The 25,879-nt window shown below is 43.6% G+C and overlaps 1 protein-coding gene across 9 annotated transcripts in view; it reads left to right on the top strand.

Annotated features, from left to right (window-relative positions):
• The window catches only part of sox5 (SRY-box transcription factor 5), a 375,057-nt gene that overhangs the window by 147,454 nt on the left and 201,724 nt on the right, over positions 1-25,879 (top strand). Inside the window, exon 1 of one of the 9 annotated variants that reach the window (XM_043713398.2) lies at positions 25,556-25,802. The exons of the other annotated variants lie outside the window; for them this stretch is intronic. The gene's annotated coding sequence lies outside the window, so the exon portion shown is untranslated. Of the gene's footprint in view, positions 1-25,555; positions 25,803-25,879 lie in introns of those variants that run through there. 9 annotated transcript variants of the gene reach the window in all.

Below are 25,879 nucleotides of genomic sequence, written 5' to 3'. Positions count from 1 at the left end.
GAGCAAATCCACACAGACACTGGGAGAATGTGCAAACTCCACACAGCCCGAGGTTGGAATCGAACCTGGATCCCTCGCGCTGTGAGGCAGCAGTGCTAACCATTGAGCTGCCGTGTGCCCAAGTTAGGACTTATGGTAAAATGAATAGCACCCATTTAAAGCAATTTTTAAGGGCACTGATGAAACTGTCAGACAAGCCAGTTTGTTTTCCGACAGAAGTGAATTATGGCCGCAGTAAAGGTGGTGAAAGGGGTGCCTGTCTTTTTATTTAGGCCTGCATTTCTTTCAAATGTATATGTTATGTATACCTCATGCTAGTTATTCTAGTTTGGGTTATACATTCCTCTCCCCTGCATAGATTGCTGTTGTCGGTTTCTTTGGGATGCTAATAAAGATTAATTTGTATGTTCCTTCCCTGCTACCACATAGTTTACAATTAATTGTATAACCTGCATTCGGAGGGTTAATAAAAAAAGAAATCAGTTTAAGGAAGATTTTCATAACAGAAATCCTGTCAGCAAATTTGGAGCAATTAAAAAGCAATAATTCTTGTTTATAAATATAAAAAAGTTCAATCCTACCTCACCCTATGACCCAGCTTCCTAAAGTTGTTTGTGCAACAATTATACTTTGACTGCAACTTGATTACAGTCTATGGACTGGAACCAGCCTAAGGCTTCTTATTTCATGTGATCCCCACATTAAACACACACATATCTCCTAATCAAGAGTACTACATAGAACTTTATTATTCATGGGAAGGAAAACTTAATTGGGCTTGCAAGATTTAAGCTGCTGCAGCAAACTGTACAGATTTAATTTAAGGGTCGACCGTATAATTTATAAATGACAAAGAACACTGTACCATATCATTAGTAACAAAGGATGTCACCTCGATAAAACAGAATGGAAAATTTACAAAGAGCCTCCCTCAAGAAACAAACAGACACAAACAGTGGTCAGGTGTGGGAATCGAGGTAAGCAACAGGGAAGATGAAGAACTAATTTTCTGAAATGGAGTACTTACTCCAAGTTCCATGCTGTTCTTACTTTAAGAAAGTGCTGGACTTGGGGGCAAGTCTGTATTTTTCTTTTCTCTCAGTGCCTGCCAGGCACCATCACCCTCCCAACAGGGGCAGCCATATTTTAAGCACCAACATGACCCTTAAAATGGGGGATTAATCATTTCATGAGTAAGGAGCATTATGTTTGAATGGGGGCCGCAAGTTGGAGCTGGAGAAATGGATCAAACCAAAAATATAGGTCAAATTTAAAAAATAACTGAAAGGATCATTCATAGAGTGATAGAATTAAATTGAATTGAATTGCATTGCATTTATTGTCACGTGTACCGAGGCACAGTGAAAAGCTTTGTCTTGCGAGCAATACGGGCAGATCACAGAGAGTCATACTTCGGTCCAGCTTTTCCATGCTGAGCAGATATCCTCAATTAGTTTAGTCCCATTTGCCAACATTTGGCCCATATCCCTCTAAACCTTTCCTAGTCATATACCCATCCAGATTTCTTTTAAATGTTGTAATTGTACCAGCCTCCATTACTTTCTTTCACAGATCATTCACGCACCACCCTCTGCGTGAAAAAAGTTACCTGTTAGGTCCCTTTTCTATCTTTGAAGGAGGCCGTTTGGCCCACTGGATTCCTGTGGCAGCAGTTTGAAACCTATCCACTTGGTCCCACTTCCAGATCTTTTCCATCACGCTAGAAACTTTCCTTTTCAAATGCTCATCTAATTTGCTTTCACATTTTACGTTTTTTATATCCAATATGCTTCTGTCACCCCTTGAGACAGCACATGCCAAATTCTTAACCCCACCCTGCCTGAAAAAAAGTCTCTGCCTCTGATTCCTTAACCCAGTGGAACCCCGCTGGCGTTTAACCTTGTTTACTCCATCAATTATCTTTATTGTGTTGAGCACTTGTCTTAAATCTCTTACAATGTTGAGGCTGTGAAGTTCTTTGTCACACAAAGCAACTGAGGATTGAATGTCTTCAAGAAGGTGTTAGCTATAGTTCTTAGGGCTAAAAGGATCGAAGGCTATGGGGAGAAATTAGGAACAGGGGGCTGAGTTAGACAATCATAGCCATGGTCATATTGAATGGCGGAACAGACTTGAAGGGCCGAAGGGCCGACTTCTCCTATTTTCTGTGTTTGACCTGCCATGCTCTCAGGTGAAAAATCCCAACTTCTTCTGTCTGTGCACATGACTGAATCCCTCAAACCCCTGTCATTGTAATTATTTCTCTTTAGAAGTATTTCGCGGCAAAATATGATTGTGTTCTGACGTTAGAAAACAGCTGCTTTTTACGGAGCGTTTTTTTAATGATCATCAAACAGCCTTGTTGTTCTTATCTGAAACCCACGCAGATGAAGTCACCCTTTTTTTGGATGTAACTTTTTCTAATACCAGTAGCTGGTTTTTGAGCAGTGAATGGCTATTTTGTGTTTCTGGCCCATTTCCCAGAGGTTAGAATGTGTTAAAACAGCTTCTGTTGACGAACCAATGGCAATCGAATCGCACTAAAAGAGCCCTTTCAGACTTCCATTGCTGTTTGTCGACATTCTCTCAAAGTTAACCTGTGTTTCCACTGACAAAGAACAAATCTGCAGGAAACTGTACTAGATTAAACATGATACCGTTACATATAAACACAAATAAGCTAAACTCACTTTTATGAAACGCATTCACTGTGTAAATGCTAAAGTTAGGAAGGAGGGAACAAAATACCCCCTTAAAAATAGCAGTGATTATGACCAGTCTGTTTTCTCTGGTGTATGTGTGTCCATGATTGTGCGTATGTGAAGGTGTGTACCACCTATAGAATCTTATAGCGGAGACAGTGCAGTTCTTCATATGCAAGAAATCCGCCTGCGTAAGCCAATTAAGAGCGGCACTACATCTTTAATTGTAGAAAATATAAACACAGGGGAAACTGAAAATTAATCTGTCAACTAGAATTATTCGAGCATGCTTAAACTGCTGGTGTTCAATGCGCTCTCCATTTCTGTTTGTAATTACAAAGTAACAGCAATTTGTTAGGTCTTTTGGGCAAATCATTCTGACGTTTGTACAGTTTGGACAGGCATACTTTAGATACGAGTGAGCTGTTGATGATTTGTTAACTGTGGATCAGTTGGATATTTATGCAGGGAAACCGTAAAAGAAGATAAATGTAACCTCTTCCTTTCCCTGCCCTGGGAGGAGGATGCAGATTGGATGCAGGACAAACAGTCGAAGAAACTGAGCCCATCAGGATGGAAAAGATGTGGCAGAATCCGGCTAGGTACTCAAATTAATAAGGGACTTTCATAAAGCTGCCACTGGTCAGTGAGAGAATAACCTTGCATTCATTATGAATGTTCACGATCTCAAGCCACCTCAAACCCTACCCAGAAGGAAAAACCTGTAAAACTCGAGAATGAGACATACTGGTCTAACCAGTCTTGTACATTTCAGAATGGAGGCCCAGTACAACCAGTACGTGCGTTCCTCAGTAATACTGGGACTTTTTCACTGACTTTTCCCTCGTGGTTTACAGCTGAAGACTCGCTGTTAAAGTGCAATTACTGCTGAAATGTAGGGAGCTGTGGCAACCTGTTAGAGGACAGGAACCTCCCGTACATAGCAATCACTCGATAACGTGTTGCTGGTGATAGCTCGAGAGGTACATATTAATTAGGGAAAGTTCTTCCTCTCCTGTTCATGATAGTGCTTTTTAACACATACCTTAACATCCATCTGAGAGAGAGGCTGGGAACCAGTTTTAACATCTTATCATTCCTTCAGTACGGCACTACAATATCAGATAAGGTCACATTTATATCCTGGAATGGGGCTTGAATGCATAATGTTCTGACTAAGGCAAGAGTGTGACCACTGAATCAAGGTGACACAAGTGAGTACAAATTTAAACTCCTCATCAAATGAGCAAAAGGAGAAAATATTTCATTTTTTTCAGGATGGAAGATTACACCCTGAGATGTGCTCTGAGAACCAAGATGGAACTAATGTCTGTAACAACATTCCATATGTTTTATACAACTCATTTAACTTCAATGGTGCCTGCACAATTACAAATTTCCAAGGATCTCAACTTTGGAAATTATTTTATCATATTATACTCTGGGCCTCAGTGCAGGAAACAGCTGACGAGCAGCCCCAGGAGGACCAGCAGCAGTGACAAGATGAAGACCAGCAGGAGGACCAGTAGCAGTGACAGGACCAAGACCAGCAGGAGGACCAGCAGCAGTGACAGGACCAAGACCAGCAGGAGGACCATTAACAGTGATAGCCCCAAGACCAGTAGGAGGACCATCAGCAGTGACAGGACCAAGACCATCAGCAGTGACAGGCCCAAGACCAGTAGCAGTGACAGGACTAAGACCAGCAGGAGGACCTGCAGCAGTGACAGGCCAAGGACCAGTAGGAGGACCATTTAGCAGTGATAGCCCCACGACCAGCAGGAGAACCAGCTGCAGCGACAGGCCAAGGACCAGCAGCAAGACCAACAGCAGTGACAGAGGACCAGGAGGAGAACCAGCAGCAGTGATGTCGGGCCCAGGACCAGCAGGAGGGCCAGTAGCAGTGACAGGCCCGAGACCAGCAGGTGGACCAGCAGCAATGACAGGCCCGAGACCAGCAGGTGGACCAGCAGCAGTGACAGGCCAAGGACCAGCAAGAGGACCAGTAGCAGTGACAGGCTAAGGACTAGCAGGAGGACCAGTAGCAGTGACAGGACAAGGACCAGCAGCAGTGACAGGCCCAGGACCTGGAGGAGGTCCAGTAGCAGTGACAGGTCCAGGCCCAGGACCAGCAGGAGGACCAGTAGCAATGACAGGACCAGCAGGAGTACCAGCAGCAATGACAGGGCCAGGACCAGCAGCAGTCACAGGCCCAGGACCAGCAGGAGGACCAGCAGCAGTGACAGGCCAAGGATCATCAGCAGTGACAGGACCAGCAGGAGCACCAGCAGCAGTGACAGGCCCAAGACCAGCAGGAGGACCAACAGCAGTGACAGGACCAGGACCAACAGCAGTGACAGGATCAGGACCAGCAGCAGTGACTGGCCCAGGACCAGCAGGTGGACCTGCAGGAGTGACAGGCTGAGGACCAGCAGGAGGACCAGCAGCAATGACAGGTCCAGGACCAGCAGCAGTGACAGGCCCAAGACCAGCAGGAGGGCCAGTAGCAGTGACAGGCTGAGGACCAGCAGGAGGACCAGCAGAAATGACAGGGCCAGGACCAGCAGCAGTGACAGGCCCAGGACCAGTAGGAGGACCCGCAGCAGTGACAGGCCCAGGACCAGCAGGAGGACCCGCAGCAGTGACAGGCCTAAGACCAGCAGGGGGACCAGCAGCAAGAGCAGAGCTGCTCCTCTGCGAGAGAGGGGGATAAACAGAAGGATGCATCCCGACAGTGCTTTGTGTATAGACAGATATGCAGCTGTCTGAACCTGTTGGTTTACACGCTGTGGCTCTCATGTTTGGGTGATGGCAGAAATTTGCAGCTTGCTTGAACAGCCCACGTGTGCCTGATGACCACCAACCTATCTTGTTACTCTTTCTCTTCTGCACTGAGCTACCAATTCTTTGAAGTTTTATTTTGCTGTGCAGCTTAAAGGAGCGCAAGTTGGACATGGCCTTTCTCGGATTGTGTAATTGTGAGGAAACAATGATGTCCCTACTTTACTGGTGTTACCACCATCCTCATAACCACAGGCTGGAGCGCACATAGGATCTCCCAGCTCACCCATAGCCTTGTACAAGACGGGGAGACTGATGGTTTGTCGTGCAGGGCTGACAACAATGTTAATGATGATAATGCCACTGATCATACCTCAGGTCCAGGCTGTCACTGACTATAGTCAAGGTTAGAGTGATGCTGGAAAAGCACGGCAGGTCAGGCAGCATCCGAGGAGCAGGAAAATCGACGTTTCGGGAAAAAGCCCTTCATCATGAAACGTTTCGGGCTTATGCCCGAAACATCAATTTTCCTGCTCCTCGGATGCTGCCCGACCTGCTGTACTTTTCCAGCACCCCTCTGATGTAAACTCCAGTCCCTCAGAGGGCAGAGTGAAGGGAGGGGTAGAGTCCAGGGTGGTGGGACGGTGCTAACTTGCCTGGGGAGTCACTGGAGGAGGGGGGTGATCACTGTGGATAGGTTTGGGGAAGGGGGCGTGGGGTTTGTGGTCTGGGCGGGTCTCATTCCTGATGAAGGGTTTTTGCCCGAAACATTGATTTTCCTGCTCCTCGGATGCTGCCTGACCTGCTGTGCTTTTCCAGCAACACTCTAACCTAGACTCTGATCTCCAGCATCTGCAGTACCCACTTCCGCCTATCATTTAAATAAGGGACTGGGTTGTATGATGATTAGCGAACTAACTTTAACTTCTGCGACCTGAGATTTTGTCTCAAACTGATAAAGGACCCCATACGAATCCTACCCAGATCTACCTAGTGCCAAACCAGCCATAGTTTCCCAAGGTTAAAATGGGCACACCTAGCAGAGAGTCTATAAGGATAACTGGAATTAATTAGAAGGTGTTTCATGTATTTCCTTAAGTTGGGAAATGTTTCACAGACCTGTTGCTGATACATCACAGTGCAATGAGTGCTGTTTGTGATCCTCCAAAATAAATCAGTTTTGGGTGTTGGTAATGTAATCAAACCCAGACTCCTATCGTTCCTTCTTTTATCAGATTAATGCTTTGCATTCTTCAAGAATAGTCATGCGGACATGTAGCACAGCGATAGCATCCCTACCTCTGAGAAAGCAAAACATGGTTTAAGCCACATTTCCAGACTAAGGCCTTGACTGCTGGTGCTGAAGTATTTTGCAGCAGACATTACACCGAGGTCCCGTCGGCCTGTTTGGTTGGATGGGATGCTGAATGGCACCAGCAAACAGATCAACTAGCCATACATTTAAAACCGTGATTCTAAGGTGAATGATGCAGCAGGGAAAGTGGCCATTCCACCCATCACATCCATTCTGGCTCTTTAGTGACCCATTGGGTCCCTTATTGAACGAGACCTCATCATGCTTTCGGGCAGTGTATCCCAGATCAGAACAGCTCACCGCATAAAGGAAATTCTCCCCATTGTGTCTGTTCTTGTTTTTGCTAATTACCTCATTGCTGTTTGTATGCTAACTGACTACAGTGTTTGTCTTCATTGGAACGGTGGTTGTATCTTCAGAAGTACTTAATTGAGCTGCTTTGCAGATGTGAAAGGGGTACTGCTGTGTCAGCTGTAGCTCAAGGGGAACCGACTTGCTTGTGAGCCTTCAGGCCCCACTCTGGGGACTATAGCACACTCCTCACAGAGAGGAGTCTGCTCTGTCTATCTTTCAGATAGGACAGTAAAGGGAAGACTTGCTTGCCATCTTGAGGAGAGATGTGAAAATACTCATGGCCCTGTTTTACTTAAGGAAGAGTATGGGGGCTTCCGACCTTCGAAAGGTGTGAACGTGCAGCCAAGGTGGGAAGATGCCCTTAAGTGTTCTTTATTTAAGAGTTTCTAGTGGGTGGATGGTCAGTTGGTGCGCTTCCCACCCAGCACTTACCACTGACAGTGGTGGAATGGTTTTGCCTCTGGTCACCTGGTTCCTGAGCTTCCTCCTTCTTACAAAAATGTAAAATCCCAAAAGGACTGCAGATTCTGGAAATCAGACACAAATGTTTCTGAGGAAGGGTCACCGGACCTGAACCATTAACTCCGCTTTCTCCCCACAGACCTGCGGAGTTTTTCCACCAATTTCTTTTCTCTCTTCTCGACTCCACCCATTCACTCCCCCCTTCCCCCCCCCCCCACTCCCGCCCACCCAATCCTTTGACACAGCCTGACCTGCTGAGTATTTCCTGTATTTTATTGCTATTTCAGTTTTCTGCCCAGCTCTTGTTCCTCAAGCAGCGTCATTCAGTTTCCTGATTGCTTCACAGTGCTGTCTATCGGACCATATTGGCTGCTGTGCTTCTGTGGGCCATACTACGGTCATGAAGGGTGCGATACAAATGCAGGTCTTCCTTATTTCTTCCTCCATCTATGTAAGCTGTTTCTGTCTCCCTGGGAAGATAATTATAGAAGTCTTGGAATTCCAATGAGGATTTTAGTGACAGGGCTCGTTAATTATGCCATTTCATTTAACTATCACACAAGAAACATTGATCTATCCTGTGGATGTGATGTTTCTCTCTGGTGGTCACCACATGCTAGAGTATCAATATCCCCATGTAAAACCTACCACATATAACTGTTACTGTTGTTAGGTAGCACACTTATTCTTATTCCAATTTACTCGTGTTCATTTGTGTAATTACATCTATTTCTTAATATAGTCTAATCCATTGAAGTGTACACCTGTTAGGTGGAGTTTTCTTTTCTGAAGCCAATATTGTCTCATTGCAAGTGCGTTCTGTTCATAATCACCCAGATCATTTTCTGTTCGGGATATGAAATCTGCAACCCCACTTCGCCATCCGCTCCATTGTAAGTGATGATCTGTTAATTATCTGTCTATTTACGGTTGAGCATGTGTAAGCTGCAATGTGCTGTTGTCAATGTACAACAGCGTTTTTTTCCAAATGTTCTACTTGCTAAATTACAGAAACTCGTTGCCTAGAATCTCCCTGGTAAGTTTATAAAATTGTGGAATACCAGGACTTGACTCTCTGCCGCACACTGAGGTTTTATGATCTGGAATGCACTACCTGAATGGGTGGTGGAAGCTGAATTAATATTAAACGCTGTCAAGGGAACTGGATATATATTTGAACAGGAAGCATTTACAAGGTTATTGGGAAAGAGGGAGATTTAGGACTAATTGGACAACTCTTTCAAAGAGCTGGCATAACCACGATGGGTCAAATGGCCTCCATCTGTGCTGCAAAAATCTCATGATTCATTCAGATAACTATAGCCAAGTAAACTGAGGAAAGGTGAAGCCTAAAGAACATGACTCCACATGCTGTGTGTGAGTTTTTGTGTTGTTTGATGGCAGATTGTTGACTGTTTTATACAGAAAATGAAAAGGATGTTACTCTGGTTGCTAACACTTTGCCTTCTGCTGCTCTTTCATCTCGGGGGGGAAAAACAAACTTGCCTCATTTCTCTCCTGAAAATAAAAGGAGATAAAGAACTCGCATTTATGCGGCGCCTTTCACGATCTCAGGATGTCCCAAAGTGTGTGACAGCCAATTGAGTACTTCCAAAGTGTTGTCTGTGCTATAATGTAGGCAGCAGCCAATTTGTGCACAGGAAGCTCCCAAAAACAGCAATGAGAAAATGAACAGATGATCTGCTTTTAGTGATGTCGGTTGAGGGGATAAATTATGGTCAGGATGCCAGGAACTGCTCTTCACTGATTTACTCAGCTCGACAAAGCAGGTTTAACATCTCATCTGCACCCTCTTGTTACTGCATCAGAGGATCAGCTGCCATTAGGAACTCAGATTGCACTGAGGCACACTTGGTTTTGATGGCAAATCTCAGCTGAGTGGCCTTTTTTTTGAGGGCATGACCAAGTGAGTCCTGAGCAATAGGAGACATTGCAGCGATAAGGATCATTCTGATCACAAACTTCCCTTCCCAACACCTTGAAGGAATAGTTGTAGCTGACACATTTTTCTTTACTCGTTCACTGGATGTGACCTTCACTGGCTAGGCCAGCATTGCTTACCCATTCCATATTGCCCAAAGGGCAGTTAAAAATCAACCACATTGCTATGTTGTCTGGAGTCATATACCGGCTAGATAAGGATGGCAGTTTCCTTCTGTAACGATGGTTTTTCCTGACTATTGATGATGGTCTCATAGCCATCATTAGACTCTTAATTCCAATTTTTTTTAATTGAATTCAAACCCCACCATCTGCAGTGGCAAGATTCGAACCTAGGTCCCCAGGACACTGCCTGGGTCGCTGGATTACCAGTCCAGCGATACTATCGCCAGGCTGTCGTCTCCCCAGCAATTATGTTTCAAAACATTCCGACCGTGAATTATTGTTCCTGTTTGCCAGCCAAGAAAAGGTGCACTGATGTCTTTAGGGCTCCTCGCTAAACCATTGTGTTTGTGTTTATATATAAATAGAATAATCCATTTTCTCCTGCAGATGTACCTTGTTCTGCAATCATCGCATATATCTCTTTGTCTTTCACTTCTCATGGAGGGAAACAGTACTTTTCTGTGTCCTTGGGGCATTCCACATATTTCACAGCCAATGAGATACTCTCGGAGTGTAGTTGTAGCTACAAATAAAGGATAACAGCCAGTTGGTGTACACCAGTATCCTACAAAGGTTTAGGCCCAGATGACTGTTCATCAGAGCTCTGATGAAGAATCATCAAGACTTAAAAAGTTAGCTTGCTCTCCCTCCACAGATGCTGCCTTATCCCTCTGTGGTCTCCAGCACTTTTTGTTTTCAGTACAGATTCCAGCATCTGCAATAATTTGCTCCTCCTACAAGTGGGATGAAGGAGAATAATTGGCCAGAATACCTCAATGGGCCTTGGGTTCTCCTGCACTACCTGAACAGATATGGCCTCATCCCTAAAACGGCACTTTCACATGCCTTCGTTGTGTCTCAGTTTAGATTATACGGCTAAAACCCTAAAGTGGGGCTCCAACCCACAATCCTCGTGACTTGTACAGGCAACTGTACTTAGTAGCTGAGCCAAGTTGACACTTGCAACACTGCGTGCAGTCATGGAGTGAAAAAGACTGTTATTAAAGCAAGGCCTGTATGCACAAGGTGGAACGTTTCGCTCCTAAGTGTGATATCAAATTACTTAAAATAGCATTCACTGGTAACTGTTTAGATTTGAGCCCCCACAAGTTCTCTCTGAATATTAAGTGCCCTTCCTCAGACAATGAGCTAGTCAACTTACCCCTCCATCCCCTGCTGCTCTCTCACAAGTCTGCCTTTCTCTGTGTTCATCTGCTGGGATCTGTATCGTTACATGGAAGTTAGTAAGAACAGTGTTTTGGTGTCACTGAAGAGAGTTAGAAATGTTGGTAGAGAATGGAGAGAACAGTTAATCCTATGAGGTAATACAATGGCTGTTTGATTGAAAGACCTTGCCATGTCAACATTGTCCAGTGATATTGTGAGAGGTAACAGTTACTGAGAGGCTTTAGAATCTAGCGTCATCATCGGTGGTCCCTCGCAGACGAAGATGACTCTCCTGCACTCTCAGGGTGAGTCTGTAGGTGGCTATACAGACCAATATGGCTAGCGCAGGCTCTGTGATACTTAAGGCAAGTGGTGGTTACTGGAAGGTTGGTGTGGCATTGCACTCTTTTTCTGCCGCTTTCTCCTGGCTTCCGCTTTGTCCTGACAGCAAAGTCTTGAGGTGCTTGATGCTGTCCCGGATGCCCCTCCCCCACTTTGGACGGTCTTGGCCCAGTGATTCCCAGGTGTCTGTGGGAATGCTGCACATGACCAGTGAGGCCTTGTGGGTATCACTGAAGCACTTCTTCTGTCCACCTGGGGCTCGCCTGCCATTTCGGAGCTGGGAGTAGAACACTTGCTTGGGGAGTCTCGTGGTGTTGCAGATGACGTGCCCAGCCCATTGCAGCCGATCAAGAGTCTTCAGTGCCTTGACGCTGGGGATGTTGGCCTGGTTAAGGACGCTGGTGCTGGTGCATCTGTCTTGCCAGATCTGACAGCAAGCTCAGGTTTACAGAGCTGTAGTGGTTCCCGCCCTCCTATATGGCTCGGAGACATGGACTGTCTGTAGCAGACACCTTGAAGTGCTGGAGAAGTACCACCATCGCTGCTTGTACAAGATCCTTCAGAATCTAATGTAGAATACATGGCTTTTGGAGGCATGGATCCAGTAGGAGTGTAGCAGCTAGATGACAGTAAGACCGGTAAATGGTGTTAAACTGTGTTTTATTGAGTTACATAATCATGGTACATCGAATTGAAATAACCCATAAGATGGGACTCAGTGAGTAGGAATCGAATAATGGACAATGATCACTTAACTCTGAAAATGAGCAGTTGTCCTTCCTAATGCTGGGAATTATATTTGAAAATGTACTTCGTATAAAGTCCTTAAGGATGTCCTAAGATCACGGAAACATGACGATAACGCAGCTTCACAATGTTTTTATTTGTGATTTCTTTCATAGCTCAAATGTCACAATTTGAACATTGCTACTCACAATTGCTGCCGCATCCACCTCTCACTCTGGAACGAAAGGTTGCCATTTGGTAGCAAATAAATTGACACTGATTTTGTTTCTGCCAGTTTGTGAAGGTCGGGATGAAAGACAGTGGAATGGAAGCAGTGGTCATACGGTTGGTTCCCTTCCACACAAAAGCAAACCCTTTTCACTGCAGACACTCCCAGCTCCATTGCTAATTACAGATTGCAAACATCAAAGCCCAACAGTGTCACAGCATTTGTGGGGGGTTTCTGTTCTGAGTTAATGTGTCACAAATGTGCTACACACTGCTACATAAAACATCGGCTGCGGAAGCAAGCTAGCAAGTTAAGCTTTTTTTTTGACGACCAGTTTTAAAACTCCACTGGATAACTAATAATTTTAGTAAAAGCCAGTAGATACCTTTGCCATGAATGGGAATGGGGTGGGCAAGTATCACACGCACATGTTATTAAGACCCTAACCTCCTCACACCCTGAAAATGTCTGACAGGAATCTTTCTTCAAAAGTTCTTTATTGTTTAATAAAATGGCCAAAAAAAAAGATTGGGAGCAGAGTGGCTGGATATGAGCCATCTCCTCGCACTGCCCTTCATTGTGTTCAAATCACCGCCCTTTTTGATGTGTTTGTACAGCAATGGTCCAGTCATAGCATTTGCATTTGTGTTGCAAGATTGTGGGTTCTGGAGACTTGCAACACATCTGAGGCTCTGTCATCTGCCTCTATACGTCTCACCCCTAGACCTTTGTAAGACCAACCTCTTCAATCAAGTTTTTGGTTGCTTCATCCTCACACTTCACAGTGGCTCAGTGGTTAGCACTGCTGCCTCACAGCGCCAGGGACTCGGGTTTGATTCCACCCTCAGGTGACTGTCTGTCTGTGTGGAGTTGCCCCTCGTGTTAGGTGCACTACTCAGGGATAAATTATTGGGTAGAGGAATGGTCTGGGTGGGTTACTCTTCGGAGGGTTGGTGTGGACCTGTTGGGCCGAAGGGCCTAGTTCCGCTCTGTGGGGATCCTGTGATTTGAATTCTGTTTGGTGACTCTCCTGCGAAGCACCCTCCATTTCCTTTGGTACTTTATAAATGCAAGTTGAGATCTGATTATATTTTTTCTAATGAAGAACTGGGGAATTTCCACAACGATTTATCTGTGAGCCATCATCAGCATTTAAACAGATGTCTTTGTAAATTTATTTAGGGTTGAACTCTTGCAAGTTATCAACCATTCCTCGCTTCCCCCCCCCCCCCCCCCCCCCAACTTTCACAGAAATGCATGTCTAGGAGGAGGCTCATAAATAAAAATAGTGGAGCTCGATCCAGTAAATCCTGCTGCAAACTTCGGAGTCAGATGGAGTGGAGGAGTTCTCCTTGTGTAACTCCCATCCCACAACCAGCATATCTAATAGATGATTTGGCCATTGATTCGTTTCTATTAGTGGAAACTTGCTATGCATCAATTGGCTGTCACATTTCCTACGTTACCACAGTGACCGCACTTCAAAAAATGCACCATTGGGCTCTGTGGTTAGCACTGCTGCTTCACAGCACCAGGGTCCCAGGTTCGATTCGGGCCTCGTGCACCCGTCTGTGTGGAGTTTGCACATTCTCCCCGTGTCTGCGTGGGTTTCCTCCGGGTGCTCCGGTTTCCTCCCACAGTCCAAAGATGTGCAGGTCAGGTGAATTGGCCAGGCTAAATTACCCATAGTGTTTGGTGCATTAGTCAGAGGATCTGGGTGGGTTGCTCTTTGGAGGGTCGGTGTGGACTTGTTGGGCCGAAGGGCTTGTTTCCACACTGTAGGAAATCTAATCTAATCAGGACATCAAGGGCTGGCATAACTTTTTTCTATTCTGCACTTTGTAATCCACCATTTCCTTGACATTCCTTTTCCCCATTCGCTTTCAATTTTTAACAATTTTCGTCCCCTGACCAGTTACTCTTAACAGGCTGAGTTGATAGTGTGATAAATGTGACTGCTCACATTCTGATGCGTCCTCCAAAGAGAGGGTTGAGATTCTGTTGACTGCAGGCAGGCCAACTTTCTTAAGTCTGCTGGCTATAATAAGCTTGAGGAACCCAGCCGAAGTAAGGAGAGGTAATTCAGAAATGGGGCTTGCGCCTTGATCAAAGGGTCGGAATTTGCTGTCTGTTTTTTTTGTAATGTTGCGAGAACGTAAGCTCAGCCAATTTGCTGTTTCTTTTTGTAACATATTGACTATTTTCCTGAAAGCCAGAATGTGAAAAGTCTAACACATGCTCTGTCACCAGTCTTTTCACGTGCTCCTCCAGGACCTGTTCCTGTGAGGAGAGGGGGAAACTATATCAGCGAGGGGCAAAGACTTGGACAAAGGCCACTTGTGTATTCCTAATGAGTTCACTAAAGTGATGATAAAAGAGAAATCAAAAGTCTCCACTTTAATTTTTTGACTGATGCTATACATCTATCTGTACCTGAGGCTAATTGAGGTTTCATCAAAAGCATTCAGACATACCAACAAAGCAATGCTCAACTTATTTTGATACTGCTGCTAAATATCAAGATATATCAAGGAGATAAAGAAGTAAACAGGTTTTTGGAAGCAATTAAACACAATGGTAAACATTTAAACAATAATGTTAAGATCCAAAATTATGTCAACAAATGTTTCTTTGAAATTAAACGCAAAAAGATTGTTCTGATAAAGGAAACACACCCAAAGGAAGACTTGAGCATTTCAGAATCACAACTAAAATATTTAATTGCTCTTTTACGTTCACAGCCACTCATCTCGGTATTTTTGACTGGTCAAAATGATATTAAATAACACTGAGAGTTGCCTCTAAATGCAGTTTAAAGTCTCGTGGCGTGCACAGGGAATTTGCATTTCCTGACTTAAATACAGCCTTGCGAAGCTTAACATAAAGATTTCATCAATAGCAAAAGAGATCTGAAATATTTGTCAATCTGTTCCACTTGCAGTTCACTGTTGGTCAATGTGTATCCGCCCTGAACAATCAGCCTTGTTGGACTACCAGATTCAGGAGCCGTTTTGTTTTGGCAGCAGGAATAGTACTATAAGGATGTCAAATAATCACACATAGAACTAAACCTGAGGCATGCCATTTTAAGTGCCATATGCCGATCCTTTTTTTGCCAACTTTGGTTTAATTAGCGCCGTGGTGTAAATCTCAAAGTACAATAACAGTGTCTGGCTCTACAATAGGAGAAAAGTCAATGAAAATCTGCTGTCGGTCTTGGCTCAGTGGCAGCACTTTCATTGGTGAGTCAGGTCATGGGTCAAACCCCACTCTAGAGATAGGAGCATGTATTCTCGGCTGGCAGCTTGGTGCAATAGTGAGGGAGAGTGGTCTGTTGTGTCATTGAGTTGAGGGCTCTAAGAAATTCCTTGATGTTATTTAAATGCTCCGTTAATACCCTGGCCGATACTTATTCCTCAACCAACAGCACACAGAAACAAAATTTTAAATCTTTATAGCTGTTTGTGGGGACTCAATGTGCACAAAGTGGTTCCAACAATATCTTACAACGGTAATTACATTAGAAAATATGGATGAACCCTGATCCAATCAAATAGACTCTGGAAGTTAAGTAATTCTCTTGTTACTAATATCCTTTGGGAATCTCCTCAAATTTCCTTTCCATAATACACATCCACTCTTGGGTATCGAAACTCTTTGCAAACCAGCACAAGGGCGTGTTTGGATTGGTTTATATTTTGGAGGGTTGGAGCAGAGGCACTTTTGTCTCTGCAGGTCAGCCCCTGGTTTACATCCTGTTTTTCCCGTCTTGTACAAACTGGGATTCCTGGAAACCTGAATTGTGGAAACTGGCTTCCAAACAGCAGACCATCAAAATTCAATTCAGAAAGAAGTTACTGAAAATGACCAAAATTATTGAACTTGTCCAGGTGTCGAATCTGATACTTTGGGTTGTATTTATTTGTTTGCTTACGAAGGGACGACTTGCAGTGAAAGGGGATGGCGATCTTACTGGAAGAGGGAAAAGTCTAAAGTTGAAACATTGATAATCTACCTTGCTGTTACAAAATATTATTTTGTTCTTTGCCCCATTTCAGTTGAAAAGAAAATCCAGCCTCGGAGCACCCAGTTTTATCAGAAGGTTATCACTATTCTGTCAGTTTCTGCTAAGTTACTGTGACATTGCTTTTGCTCCTTCCCACTAGAAGAACAACTTTCTTGAATTTGACCTTCTATTTGCACTAAAGCTGTGTGAGTAGGCTGAAGTATATGACATTGTACAAAAATGGCTAAAGTCAGGGTTGTTCAAGCTTTGTGGAAATAGCTAGATGATTAAAAAAAGTTCAAAGTCTTTCTTGTTCACATTCTGCCTTCCTGGGAGTCATATGATATACCAATAATAAAGTTGTTGACAGATCACAGTGATCAATTCTCTATCAATTAGTCTACAACAGACCCAGAAACAAGATAAGGTAAACCCCACTGATGGAGCTTAGGAACCAGAGATCCAAAGTCACCTGTTCCTCTCAAACATGTGATATTGACCACATATCCTGTTTCAGTCACTTGCATGCTGTATCCCTATTCATTACTTTCTGGAAGTAACCTCTCTAATTTATATTTGAATGCATTAATCCTAATTATTTCTACCAATTCTGAAAGGACCCTGTTCCACAGGTTGCCCAATTTGTCACTGAAATATTCTTTCCACAGATTAGTTCACCCTTCATCAGGTCAAGATTCCTATCCCTGTTTTAGGAGAAAGTGAGGGCTCATCCCTGTTTTAGGAACCTTGCTAGAAATTTCACAACCATCTTGTATCATTCCTTACTTGTACACTCACCATTTGTATCTATTGTTCAGCCAGACACATTGCCCTTTGCACAACAACTGTGTGACTGAAAGAAAGTTTGTGTGTAATTAATGCAAAGTGAAACACATAATCATTAGCATTATTAAGCCAATATAAAGGAGTTATTTGCATATACCTCTGGCCATGGCTGCTAATGTATTTTATTGATAATGTGGAATTTGCCCACCAGTGAAATAACGGTGTTATGAACAGTGATTTCTAAACCTCGATACACCATCCAGGACAAAGCAGCCCCCACCTGAATGGCACCACATCCACAAACACATCCATTCCCTCCACTACCAATGCTCAGTAACAATAGTGTGTATAAGAGGCACTGCAGAAATTCACCAAAGATCGTTGGACAGCACCTTCCAAATCCACGACCATTTCCATCTGGAAGGACAAGGGCAGCAGATACATGGGAACACCACCAGCTGCAAATTCCCCTCCAAGCTACTCACCATCCTGACTGGGAAATTTATCACCGTTCCTTCACTGTCGATGGGTCAAAATCCTGGAACTTCCTCCTAAGGGCATTGTGGATCAACCTGTATCACATGGACTGCAGCGGTTCAAGAAGGCAGCTCACCCCCACTTTCTCGAGGGCAACTAGGAACACCAATAAATGCTGGCACAGCCAGTGATGCCAAGTCCCACAAATGAATTTTAAAAAGGCACAAAAGATTCAAACAGAAGAAACCAGTGTTTATGAATTAAATAGGTAAAAACAAGGACTGCAGATGCTGAAAACCAGAGTCTAGGTTAGAGTGGTGCTGGAAAAGCACAGCAGGTCAGGCAGCATCCGAGGAGCAGGAAAATCGACGTTTCGGGCAAAAGCCCTTCATCAGGAATAGAAGCAGGGAGTCTGCAGAGACCTGGGGGTTGCAAATGCCAATGGAATGGCCTTGGTTTTGTAAGCTACTCAACAAGTGCCCATGGGCTGCATATGGCCAACTGACCACAGTTAGATGCCCCTATTCTCAGCACATCACTCATGGATCAACTAAACATGCATTAACTGACAAGGCACCATACTCAAAATAATAAATTGGGGATTTTCTCTTAGCACCTGTGAGTTTCTCTAGCTCTGATCTCTTTTGCACCCTTCAATTCCTTGACCCACCATTGCAAGCCGTCCCTTCAGCTAACTGGAGCTTCATTTCTGGGATTCTTTTCCCAAACTCTTCCCCACCCCCACCTCCGTCTTAAAGAAGGTGGTTAAAATCCTTGGCGTGCCTATTTACCCCCGGGCAGTGTGGATCCCCAGAGGAGAGCTCTCCATGTGGGAATTTTCCCTCGGGGAGACCTGAAGTTGAGGGTGTTGCACGCAGCAGTCCCCTGTAACCACAGATTGCGGCGGTTCACGGACGTCCAGCCCAACTGTTCATTTTGCGGCACTGTGGAGTCCAATCGTTGGTTGCGGCTGTTTGGATATCCCTTTCTAGTTATTTGAGAAACCTTTTGTTGAGTGTTTGGTCGCACTTCAGCCCTACGCTCCTGAATCATAGGTACCCACTGCGGGCAGATCGGAGGATCTGTTCCTGGGTCTGCCCAGGCTGGCCATAAATAGGTGCGGACTGTGGAGAGTTGAAACTTTATTGCTGGAACAGCACAGCAGGTCAGGCAGCATCCAGGGAACAGGAGATTCGACGTTTCGGGCACAGGCCCGACTGTGGAGAGGGCTATCTCTACCAACTGTCTGCCCCTCTTTGTGGTTACACTTGTGCGTATGTGTCTTTGGAGAAGGAGCGCACGGTGTCCATCAATGCTCTCGGTGCTTTTAGAGAGACACTGTGGGGGATACAGTGCTTTATTTCCCCTCTCCAACTCCATTTAGATTTAGTCCCTTCCTACCGTTCTTAATCCCTTTGATGGTTTGCATTGCCCATAATGGGTTTTCCATGTCAATGCTCAATTGGTGTTTTTACCAGTGGTGTTTTTTTTAGTTTTTAAAAGTGTCACGGTGATTTTGGTGGTGGGAAGGTGGCTCAGTTGTGTGTAATAACACTTCTGGGTAGAAAGAGAGAGTCAGAGAGAGAGAGAAACTGACTTGTGTGACTAGGCATTTGGTCACCTGTTTTTGGCTCCATGTCTGATCTTTGTTTGATTATCTTCCTGCAAAGTGCCTTGTTAAACTGCACAAAAGAGCTATATAAAGCCAAGTTGTTCATCCATCAGTGACCGATTCAAAATATTGCTGATTTACTCTGCTTTATCATGAGTGGAAGAGGAAAATGAAACATGCACATTACCAGACAAAGCCTTGTTTAATTGAATTGGGACCCATGGTGTATAGAGGCCTTCGAAATGTCCCTTTAATTAAATAAAAACTTGTTTAGAGCAAAAATGCCTGCAAGAGCTGCTAGTATTGAGGCAATCAGTCCAGTTAGGTTCAGGCACAATGTCTGATGCAGTAATGAACCCATGGAGTTTTCATACTAACCCTGTGACCTGAGAGAGAGCAGGATCACAGTCGAGGAGTAAAAATGTCTCACAATGGTATATTCCTGGATATAAGACAGGAATAATCTGCTCCCTTAATCTCTTTCTGTTGTTTTATTTGCATATATTTAAAGCAAATTGCGTAAAGGGGGATAAATTCTCTGTATTAGGCTGTTCTGTTGATACACACAGGGCTTACTTTGTGAATACTGATTAAACGAATCTGCAATTTTCTGTCAAAATTCCTTGACAAAAGCAACAGGAAAAGAGAAACACATAATCACCAGCAATACAAAGCCAATTTAAAACAGTATGATACATAAGGCAGCTAGCTACACAAGTACAATTGTTGTCTGAAGTGCCTTTCTTGGCTTTTAATAGAAGTGATATTTTCCTCACCATTTCAGTTATCTGGATACTTTCTAAATGGGACTGTTAAACTTGAATATTGCTTCAGAAGAGGTGCATGCCCTTTAAGTCATCTGGTGCTTTATTTGCTGGTCACAGAAGCAACCAACCCCTGGAATCCCTGAATTCTCCCTGATGCTAATTCCACCACCCCTCCCACTTGTTCCAGTTGTCTACTGTATTTGGAATTCTCTCTTCTGAGTTTAATTTGAATGATTGCTAACCTTTTTTTTGCCCAGTGCCTCTGATCACATTGCTGTTTACTTTTCTTGTAATCTTTGAGCTGTCATCTCAAACTCTGGCCTCTTGTGCAATCTCCTCCATTCAGCTTCTCGGCCTTGTGTTCTGAAGTTCCTTTGCGTAATCCTCTTCCAATTCTCTGCCTCTTCCTTCTGCACTTCAAGAGCCTCTTCCTTCTGCACTTCAAGAGTCTTGTCAGAACCCAAACAAGGCTATATAAATATTGGTTAGAATTCCTGCCTGTAATTCAGAAGCATCTGGTTCGAGTCCTGCTGAATGATTTGATGACCATGGAAGGTTCGTTCATAACGTGGCTGAACAGTCTGCTAATCCAACGCACATCAGTACCAGGGAATAAGAGCGGGAGATTCCTGGTCAGCCACATAATAGAAAGAAAGCTGGAACCTTGACCATCACTATCCACAGCTCCAGACTGGAAATATGCATGTAGAAGTCCATAATGCCATACCAACTCAGACTTACTGAGTGAATTCACTATCAAATAAATGTTAGTTTTCATTAACTTGTGTAGATGCATGAAATCATGTACTTTCCTCCAGGCTGTTTCTACAACAGCAATGATTAGTGTTAAACCTGCATGCCTATTGTTTTGCTTAATTTGTATTTTGATCTTGATATCCGCTGTATAGATCAGAAACATCAGTCCTGAATTTAATAGTGATAGGGATTCTGCTAAGCAACTGATGGGAGATTGGATTTCAAAAGGGATTATTCTTCTGTCTCTTCAATGCTTAGAGCGTGCTATCATCTATCACTTTAATGCCTGTTTCAGCATAGGATTGGTGAGTGAAGTTGCCATAGTCTCCCCAGACTATAGGACTGCTCTTTCATTGGAGAGAGAGAGAGAGAGATGAGGGATGGTGGTTTAACCTGAGGGTCATCATGATTAAGGCGAGGGGAGAGCTGGAGAAAGCGAGTCCGTACAATTGGCAAGAAGAATGAATTTATCAGTCAATAGACTCCAGAAGTGGGCAGTAACTTCCCATCTGGAGGAAGATCTAGAATTTCATTGTGCAATGTTCTATATCTTCTGTCAGCCTTTGCTCAGTTGGAGTTCTTGTTTCGGAGTCTGAAGTCCCATATTGAGACATGAGCACACCCATCTAACTGGACATCATAGTCCCTTCCAGGGAGTCTTGTATCTGTCTTTCAGATGAGACATTGAACCAAGAGACCATATGCCCACTTTGGTAGATGTCAAAAGATGTAAAAGGTGGAGCTCTGCTGGTTTCTTTGATATTTATCCTCTGGCCAAAACTGTTAAAGAGCAGGTTATCAAATCATTCTCACTTTGCTGTGTGTGGGGGAGCTTGCCGTATGCAAATTGGCTGGTGTTTGTCCAACACTGTGACAGTGACCACTCTTCATAAAAGCAGTTCATTGGTTGCAAAGTGCTTTGGGATGTCTTGAGGTTATGAAAGGGTGTTAATGTAAATTCAAGTTCTGTCTTTTTCTTGTTTGGTATACAGATTGCAAAATGCCATAACTTTGACCTCAAATAGAGACCCAATCTAAGACACTTGCATTTCATTAGTGAGACCTTAACATCTTCAACAATGTAATGCAGATAAGAAATGATGAACTTTGGACCAGCATGGTGGCTCAGTGGTTAGCACTGCTGGGCAAAAGTGAGGACTGCAGATGCTGGAAACCAGAGTTTAGATCAGAGTGGTGCTGAAAAAGCACAGCAGGTCAGGCAGCATTCGAGGAGCAGGAAAATCGATGTTTCGGGCAAAAGCCCTTCATCAGGAATAGAGGCAGGGAGCCTCCAAGGTGGAGAGATAAATGGGGGAGGGGGGTGTGGCGCTGGGGAGAAGGTAGCAAAGAGTACAATAGGTGAATGGGGGTGGGGATGGAGAGGAGGTCCATCAGTTAAAGATTTGTGTCAGAGAGGAGGGTGGAACAGAAAGGTGGGAAGGGAAATTGTCAGGTGGGACAGGTCATGAGGACAGTGCTCAGCTGGAAGATTGGAACTGGGGTAAGGTGGGGGGAGGGGAAATGAGGAAACTGGTGAAGTCCACCAGCCTCACAGCATCAGGAGCCCATGTTCAATTCTACCCTCGGGTAACTGACTGTGTGGAGTTTTCACATTCTCCCCGTGTCTGAGGGGTTTCCCTCCCACAGTCCAAAGATGTGTACGTTAGGCCATGAGAAATTACCTAAGGTTCTGGGATGTGTAGGTTAGGTGGATTAGCCATGGGGAATACAGGAATGGGGTGGATCTGGATGGGATGCTCTTTGGAGGGTCAATGTGGACCAAATGGCCTGCTTCCACACTGTAGGGATTCCAAATGCTGAGGTAGTATGATGTAAATATCACTATTTTGATGGAGTGTGAGGGCAAATATATCTAGGAGCTCAAATTCACAAATCTTTAACTGATAGTAGGACAAGTTAACAAGCAGGTTAAGAGAACATGTTGAAAGGTTTTATTAACAGGATCATTAAATATAAAAATAGCAAAGCTAGGCTGAACCTGAACAAAGCACTGGTTAAGTGTCTGTATAGTAATGTTCCCCAGTTTTAGTCACAAGGAGGTCAAGGTATGCAGAGGGTACGGAGGAGATTTACCAGAAAAATAGATGGAATGAGGGATTTTAATGATGTGGAGGGGTTGGAGAAACTGGCGTTGTTCTCTTTCAAACAGAGAAGGGCTAATAGAGGTGTCATTAATGATGATGGATGTTGATTGACTAAATCAGGAAATGCTCTTTCCTCTGGGCTGGTAACTACAGAGCACAGATTTAAAATAATTGGCAAGAAAACTAGAGGGGAAATGAGGAGAGATATCTTCACACAGCAAGTTGTTATGATCTGGGATTTTCAAACGGTCAATGGATAGCTATTTGAAGAGAACTAATGTGCAGGATTATGGAGGGAAACCTGGGACTAGATTGGACAACACTTTGGAAAGGCCAGTGTAGACCTGATGAGTTGAATGGCCTGTTTTGTGGAATAAGATTCCATTTTGTTAGGTTAGGTGAAAATGCCGAGTACACTGGCACACTGGCATATGTTGAAGGTATCCCCTCTCAGACGAAGCTGTTATATTGCTGTGATCCTTGAAGTTTGCAATCAGCAATTGAAGCTTTGAGAATTGTTTGTGGTGAGAGAAATAATTTCAGCCTTGAAGAGAGCACATCGGCAACTATTAGTGTTCCTTTTTGTGACTAGCGACATTTGTTAATCTCCTCCATGTTTAAAAAAAATAAAATGTCAGTTGTTTCTAACCAGGACTTGGAGCACAATTTTTGCAATAATGCAAATCATTTGAGAATGACTGATGATGGAAAAGAGCAAGAATTAAAGTTGGTGATGCATTTCCCTCAGTTAGCACAGGTTACAGTTTAAACTAACAAGGGAATGGACAGGAAATATAATATTGAATTAATGCGGTCTTAAATGAACCCAAGACTAAACCTCACTGTTTCTTAAACCTGTTCAACAAAAATAAGTGATTGTATTATTTTGCTGTGAGATATTCAACGTATATTATGTTGTAAAATGTAAATTAAGCGTGATGGGATATGACACCATGTCTGGAAGGGGATGAAACGTTTTGGGAATACTGTACTATTATTACAATTTGCAAAACCTTGGATAAACTCAGCCAGTGGTTGTATAATTGGTTATTCAATCCCGAGCCCTGTTCACAGCTCAAGCCAGGAACAGTGAGCTGGCTTTGCCAACTGGAGTGAATGTAGCGACTGTGCTCAGCAGAAAAAAAAACCTTTTAAAAAGTGGAGCCTGCCTTTTTCCTGTGGGCTCCTTTTCACCATGTCTGAGACTGGCTGTGTGACAGTAGTCCTTTTGTTACAAAACGGGGTTGACTTGTTCTGATTTGTGAAATGCCTACGACCAGCTCCACAAATATGAGATAATTGGGGGGGGGGAGGAAGGGTGGCTTGTGGTGAGCGGATAGCAGGGGAGGAGGGGGAAGACCAAGAAGGTCCATGCAATGGCCTTTTATTTTGATTGGGTCAGGAAACATACTGAGGTGAAGGTGGAAAGAGAAGGAAATTTATTGTGAACCAACTCCAAACCTGATAATGGAAAATGCTTAAATCTGAATGTGTTTGTGTGTGTGTGTAGTTATTTATATGAATGTTTGCCTATAATATGTGTCTATAGAGTTTTGAATCTTTGGTTAATCTTTGTTTACTGTATTAATCAGCGCCATTCTGATAGAAATCATTCATTCGTTCCCTCAAACTCCTGCAAGCACTTTGAATTTCTGTTTAAATCCAGTCTGTCTTATGTTGAATGCTACCTCTTAAGATACAAATTAAGACCATGTGGTCAAGGACTGACCTGGTTGATCTTTTTAAAATGAGACAACATGTTTCTTTTATCAATCTTGCTTTGATTGTGTATAGATGGACCTTCTAACTAATTAAGTTTTTGAAGTGTGCTTTAATTATTGTATGAAGTGTTTTTGATGTAGTATTTAATAGCACACAAGAAGACATTGACTTGCAGGCAAATCTTTAATTTCCACCCTGATACCTCGAGATTAGGCTGTGGAGCTTGCTTTGGAAGCTCTTGATTGGGTGCATAAAATTGATGAATAACGGCCTTGTTTTGCATTTCAGTTCTGTGATCTGTTAACTTCTTGCGAACACAATTCCTCAATGAGCAGGGAATTGCTGGCTATCCTTCCAATGTTCGTGCCCGTCATGCACAAAAGACTTGATGCTGCTGATTTTTTTTTTTAGGAGGTGCCCACTGTATAGAACAAAAAAAAAATTGGAAAACATGAATTAACGTTGAATCCAAAGTTGAAATGCATTCAAGATTTTAAGAATATATTTTTACAAGCAAAACTGGGGATATTGTAGCATGTTGATAAATAAAAGTGAATCCTGTTACTATGCAGACAGTGAGTGACCTGAGGAGAAATGCCCATTTGTTGTACCATTTCAATGTCAGAGCAGCGTTTTAAAAGCCTCAGCCATTGTTAGGTATCCAATAGCACCTGTTGAGATTATGATAGGGGTGGCGACCAGACAGCTGTAAAACAACACTAGTGACTGCTCCTCGTAATATCTGGTGGAGAACAGCTCACCGAGTCATACAAGCTCTTCAAAGATCTCGTTTTGGTGTGCTGCCGTCCAGGGCAGAGTCCATTTAAGAATTTAATGCTGGAAGAAACACACAAAAAAAAAAGGGGGCTGGAAAATTGAACGAGGAAAGTTGTCTCAGAGAAGCAAGCAGTTAACTTCTCTGTGTGTGGAAGCCCCAGCAATTGGCACCGTGTTAACTCCTCTGCTGATAAGCAGTGAAACCGATCTCCTCTGTGCATGAGAAATGAGGAATGTTGCTTTGTGCTACCTGGATTTCTTGCCTCTGTTGATCAGAATGTTGCTTATAAAATGACTGTGATTTCACTGGACTTGTCCCTACATGCAACCCAGTCCCTACCCGCTTTACTTGTCGCCTTTACAACTCTTTGATTCGTGGTAATAAACTGAGTAGGATTAGTTCTTATCTGCTGTTGGTTTTGTGTTTATGCTGGGCCTCTGATTGTCCCGAACGCATCTGTAAAATTGTTGAAATCTTGTGATGTGTGTGTGTGTGTGTGTTCTGTCTCTCTCTCTCTCTCTCTACATTTCGCTGCCCGTTAACTCCTGTGTCACGTATTATCCTGTTTGACAGCAATTACTTTTTGCGGTAAGGGTATTAATTTTTGCTTTAAAAAAAAAGGCGATTCCGTACATTCTTATCTGTGTGGTTGTTAAACATTTTTA

The sequence above is a fragment of the Chiloscyllium plagiosum genome, unplaced genomic scaffold (genome assembly GCF_037043375.1).
Source record: "Chiloscyllium plagiosum isolate Xiang-an unplaced genomic scaffold, Cpla_swu_hap1 HiC_scaffold_23, whole genome shotgun sequence".
Taxonomy (NCBI): domain Eukaryota; kingdom Metazoa; phylum Chordata; class Chondrichthyes; order Orectolobiformes; family Hemiscylliidae; genus Chiloscyllium; species Chiloscyllium plagiosum.
The sequence above is the reverse complement of the archived record's forward strand: the minus strand, read 5'-3'. Positions and strand labels throughout refer to the sequence as shown.